This window comes from Cryptomeria japonica, chromosome 5 (assembly GCF_030272615.1).
Source record: "Cryptomeria japonica chromosome 5, Sugi_1.0, whole genome shotgun sequence".
Taxonomy (NCBI): Eukaryota; Viridiplantae; Streptophyta; class Pinopsida; order Cupressales; family Cupressaceae; genus Cryptomeria; species Cryptomeria japonica.
In genome coordinates this window covers 900,940,395-900,947,018 of record NC_081409.1, presented here as the reverse complement: position 1 = coordinate 900,947,018, position 6,624 = coordinate 900,940,395, and positions in this window count along the sequence as shown.

The window sequence follows — 6,624 nt, the reverse complement described above, 5'->3', positions numbered from 1 at the left end:
TCTTGAAAGTTTCAAAAGGATTTTCAACAAATTCAATTTGTGTTATTCTTGCATTTATTGCGTTATATGAGATAAGATCTCTTCGATGCATTTTGTGATACAATTCAGGTATGTTGTCTATCATTCCATATTTTGCATGCATGTCTACCAAACTATTTCTAATTATAATATCTGATATAAATATTCTGTTCCAAAATTCCCACATTGGCGTGTGCATGGAGGATGCTAGCAAATATATAATTTGATAAAAATCTACCTCTATGCATGCTTAGAAGATGGTGAAAAGTGTTGGTTCTGAAATTTGGCACTACATTCCACCATTTGAATTTGCTGGAGAGTTTTATATCACCTGTTCAACAAACCATTTTGAATATCTTTTGTAGGCATGGTATTTCATGAGATGACATTACTTTGAAGCATTTGGTCAAACAATTCCTTTTCAATGTTGGTGATTCCACATTTTGCATATATTTCTACTGCAGATTGTTGATGGTGTTTTGATGCACTATCGAACACATAATAAAATACCGAAAGTACTCTATCCTCTCTTGAGAAAAAGACTCAAATGCTGAAGATCTACGAAGGATCACTTGAGATGACTCCAAGGATCTCTTATGTCAGGTCTTATTATGTCAAATAGTTTCAATGACATTAATGTGGTTTGTTGTACCTACGAGGGGACTTATGTTGAACACTTGAATGGTCGAATGATACTAGAATGTGAAGTTAACTTGACTTGATTAAAAAAGAAAAAAGGCATAAGGGTTGAAGAGAGATCTAATTCTAACACTAAGAATGTAGGAGCAATGGATGATCTTCAATGAAACTCTAACTAAGTCTTGCTTCGACATGCATTGAATATCTCCACAAGGCTAGTGCAATATTCTAAGGATAGCTTAATGATGTTCAAATCACCACTGCAAGCATAGATACCATCATGTTGATGCATGTCAATGAAGCAATGATAATTGAAGTTAAGTATGGGCTAATATAGATCTAGTTAACCATGCAAGGCACTTTACCATCAGCAAAGTGTTAGTAGTATGGACATACAAATTTCACCATTGATCATACAAATTTCTTCCATTCACCTAATTAACTTGAAATAAAATTGAGAAGCATAGAGAGCATACAAATTGTTGATCAACACATAGAATTCACCATTTATTCAATGAAGTTTACATGTATTTTGCAACAATGTCTTGGCAACAATCTTTGCTTTCTCTATCTACTCTACTCTAAAATGCTATCTATCTAATGTCTATTGACTACTAACTATTGACTATTAACCTTAAAAATGAAGAAGTGAGGTTTTTTATAGTGCTCTCATTACATTCAATGGCTCAGATCAATTTCAGATCAATGGCCAAGATTAAAAGATAGAAACCCTATTGCAAAGCTTTTAATTCTTGACCAATGATACAATTACATTTGATAGGACACATGTCCTTTTGTAAAAATTCAACCAATAAATGATGATGGTAGGTACATCGAACTTCACACCCTTGTAGTAGTTATCTGGATGCGCTAGGTTCATTGAATCTGGATGCCTTCTCATGAAATAATGTGATTGGATGTAATGATGACTAGGTGCCACCTCATCTTGATTGATATCACAAGTATACAATTGAATGCAACATATCTCTTGATACTCAACATGTGTGAGTGCTTGATGTGACGATGACTCTGCTCATGTCGACCTTCTAACTTTGATTAACTCTTCTGAAATCATCGCTTCGTCTCGATCACCTACATTCACAAGCTTTCATCTGGCTATACTGGCAAATTATAAAATTCTTCTTGAGTGCTTAATGCTTGACACTTATCTTTTGCCTTGATGTTGATAGTTGTTCGTCATGCTGATTGCTTGCATTAGACCCTATTGTCACCTATACATGATCCTTATCGTGCCTTCAAGTGCATTGATCCTACTTCTCTTTGCGTGATCTCGCAACTTGACGATCACTTTCTTCAACAATATGTATCTCTTTCATCTGTTGCTCTTCTCCCAGAGATGTCACATCTTGCTCATCATCGTCTTCAATGTTTATGTATGTGTTGCTACCTGCTTTGTCATTGACTGCTTTGGGTGACACTACTTTGTCTTGTGCAACCTGTTGTTTCCTTTTATCGGTGATGGCCTGACTTGTTTGCATCTGGTGCGATAATAACTCTTCTATCACGATTGTGGTGTCTCGCGCATTCAATGGTGAGCTCATTACACTATGCTGCTAAACGGAAGTCGACTGCCTAGATGATGCCACTCTCTATCATTGCTGTTGGGGGTCTTGTTGCCCTAGTGATGTATTTCATGCCTTGAAATTTCTTCATGTCCACGCGTTTGAGGTTCGTGTCGCCTACATTGCTCCAATATGACTTGATCTTTGACTAGACAATAACGCTCTTCAAGTCCTCCTTGATAAGAGCCTGTCGCAATCCCGCCATCATGTGCCTGCGAGAATTGGCTAAGTTAGTTCTTTGTCATTGTGAATAAGTAATTGATAACTAAAAATCCTTAATGATAATTGAGGCCTTAATCGAACAAAACACCCTAAACAAAGCTAACGCAATGAAAACCTCATGACGACCACTAAATCAGCCATAATGAAAGGCTTGACTGCTTATGAAACACGAAAACTTGTCTCAGATCAGTCACATAATTCCAGGGAAATTACATGACAAGTTGACCAAATGCATATATTTTTAATGATTACTCGTTGGTTGCATTCAAACCTTCAGAACTTGTCAACTTAGGCGAGCCTATAAGGTGGCTTCAATCTGATATGTCACGGTTCAAACCTTAATGAAAATCAGCCTAATTCACTGACATAAGCCTATAATAATATCATATTCGTCAGTGAAATCAACTTGGAAAATAAAATGATTATACATCGCTGATGTGATTTACCACTTTGAAATTGCAGAAATTCGTTCCAAAGAGGAATATTTTGATCGTATTTGATAATCACTGAGACAATCAAATCTCAAATTTGGACTTTGGATCACCGCTCTTTGGGCAAATTCGTTGTGTAGGGACAAATTCAGTGCCCTCTAATCGCTGTTTGTAATAGAATTTGTGATCAAAACTCAGAATCGTGGCCTCTCAAAGTCGAATTCAGTGTGACTTGTTTACTGTGAAGCTTCCTTGAACATGTATCGCTAAGTATAGTTGATTGTTGGCAATCAAAATCTGATCACTGTGGGAATAATCTGAATTCAGATTACTTGATCAGAAGTGACCATGTTGCAAGGTATCAAATCGCCTTAGAATAAAGTTACCACCTTTGAACGAGATTGCTATCCTTGTCAAGGGTTTAAACATAGAGTCGCTGATCACCAATTCGCTGTCATCAATTTGGAGATGTTGTCGTTGCCAAGTGAAGTCGTAGCATGAAATGTAGTCGTCACTGATGCCTCTGAGATAATTCGTTGAAGTCCAAAACGTGAATTCGTTGATATAGAAGATCATAATCGCTGCCAAAGATGAAAGGAGTTCGCTGATATTGATAACTCGGCCAAATCATATACACAGGACAATATCGTGAATTCGTTGATATAGAAGATCATAATCGCTGCCAAAGATGAAAGGAGTTCGCTGATATTGATAACTCGGCCAAATCATATACACAGGACAATATCGCTCTCAAATGATCGATTTCATCTTATAATCGTTTTGAGGGAGATACATCATCACACACGCCTTAGCCAGCTTGCATTCAATGTCGCCACAATTAAAATAAAGAGGCGATCTGATCATAAGCATCTAATATCGCATAGGTAAATGAGGCGCTATGTACAAATTCGAGGCATGTTTATAAATCGCTTTCCCCACAATCGGCTACATGGCGCCATATATTGAATGATAGGGATCAATGAAAGGTTTGCAATCTGATTCATTAGTCTTGGCGTTGGAATTTGGATAGATACACTTGAGTGCCACTTTCATTTAGTGCCTTTCATCGCCACTTCAACATCATCGCTTGATCCTTGACACCCACTTTGTAGTTACCATATCATAAAGCATCGATTTTAAACACTTGTAATTAAGCGATCATCTTCATTTGATGCCTGCCGATCCTTATTAAAACCTTTTCATTACGTTTGCATCGATCATGGGACAAGACTTCATCGTGTGAGTTGGTGCCATTAAATGTTTTCGCTTGCATTATCAGTGTTCTCCTTCGTGCATTGCTTCAATTCAATAACTTGCATTGCGTACAATTCCAATGTGTGAATTTCATCGTTGAATGCCTTCTTTTAGTTCTTCGAATTTCCACGTGTATTATCGTTCACCACCTTCAATAAATATCTTCAAATCGATCACCATGTGGGGCACGTTGAATCTTGTTTTCGAACTCATGAGTTGGCCGCCTTGGGTCTTGAGGGCTCCATTGTGCTTGAATACCAAATACGTTCCATTGAGTGTGACATCCACTCTTTTATGCTCCTTCGTTTCTTTGTTCGCCACGAGACTTCTTCATTAATTAATTCTTCAATGCGTGACGTACGCGAGGCATGACAAGCGCAATGCTATCGCGTAAGCGTAAAGGCTTCGTGCGACGAATGTAAAAATATATGATAAGTGCAAGAGCAACGCGTGCGCATGACAGTGACGCACAAAGTAATGCATGATGATTAAGTGCAGTAAGTGCAATGCGATGTACGAAAGCGATGTGCGATAGCAAAGTGAAAGCGATGTGCAACAGCAACGTGACATGGCTGCGCGACAACAATGCGACATCGCAACATGAAAGCGAAGTGCAACAACAATGTGACATTGTTGCGAGACAGCAATGCACAACGTATGTGAGAGGGTAGCATGCGACGACAACGCGCTACGTATGTGAAAGCAAAAGGCGACGTATCACCACGCCTTGGTCAAAATTTATAAATTTTTTGAATTTTTAAAAATTTTTTTTTTTTGTATTTTTTGAATTTTTGAATTTTTAGTTTTTTTTATTTTTATTTTTTTTATTATTTTAAAAACTGCTAACTGTAAACTATTCTAAACTAGAACACCTATATTGACAACTATGCTTAAAAAAAGTGGGGGTCCCATTTATATTGGAACGATGTGTGTTTTGGTCACAACACAAAAACAAGGTTGGAAGACACTACAAAGTGGTTGAATTCTGATTTACACATGCGATTTTTGCTTGATAGTTTCTAAAGCTTTTTCAACAAAACTAGTCTCTGCATATCCTGCTATTATTGCATTGGATCGGATAACATCCTTTTTGAAACATTTTGTGAAGCAGTTCGCTGCCCTTGGGTATATGCTTCCACGTTTTGCATGCATGTCAACCGCCACAGTTGCAACTATAACAACAAACAAAAGATGAAATTATATGATGTGATGGATATTCTCCTTTTAGTACTAAATGATACATTGCACATTACTATAGCGCAAGCTACTTTTTCAGATTGTTTCATTTAGCATCGCTAGTAATCCTACCGGTACATCCGTTTAACCAGTTTCTCTAGTTTTGTGTAGATCTTCAATGTCTGGATTTGATATGAAAAAAGCATGTACCATCCAATTACATCTGCGCCGTCACTCGAAAAACTCAGCTTATATTCATATATGATTTACACGCACCACGAAAATGCGTCCATATTACATTCTTGGGCCCCTAAATTTGTATGATTTTGTACGGATCTCTGAATGTTTATGTGCTTTTCAAAAGCTCCCAATTTTGGCAGTAAAAGGTTGTGGAATTCTGTTTCACACCTGCTTATTACATTTACGTGAAAGATTCTGAAGCCTTTTCAACAAATCCATTGGCCGTAGCCTAGATTTATTGCCTTCATGAGATTAATATCTATTTGAAACTCCTCGAACATCTTACATGCCATTTTTTGCTTCCACATTCAGCTCGCATTATTTTTTGGCACTTTTCCAACTCAAGGTATCTCATAAAAATTCTATTCTATTTATATTTTGATGGTTGTTCTTTTTTTGGTTCTAAAGCTTCGATTGGTACACACTAGGGGAAAGGATGGCAAAGGTTGTAGGATTTGGCTTTACGCCTGTCAATGTTTGCATTTTCTTGAAATTTGTAAAGCCATTTCAACAAATCTATTTTGTACATATTCTGCGAATGGAGTCTGCTGAAAACATTCGTGCAGTATTTAATTGCTAAACAAGACATCAAGTTTAGGTATCTTTTCTTTGCTTGCACCTCTTAAGTCAGCCATTGCGCTCGCCGTCTATGTAAAATTTTATCTAAATCTGCATAGTAAGAATCTAGCTTGGAAAATAAGAACACAATTTGTAGATTTATAGAAGAAAAATTGAAAGTAATAATAATGAAAACTGATTTATTGATTGATTGATATGAATTACAATATAAAGAACTTCTGTGCAAGCATAAAACAGAGGAAAAAACAAAAGCCTATATGAAAGTAGAGCAGAAAAACAGTAATAAAATTGTTGACAAACCTAGTTAGGGCCTAATTATTACTTTATGACTTTGATACTAATACAATTGTGAAACATGAAATAAAGTAGCTATGATCATCCATAAAGAATGGAGAAGCTATGATCATTCGTAAAGAATGGAAAAAAAACAGTTGTGTAAAACAAGGAAAGGAAACTGATTTGACATAAATGTGCTCCAAACT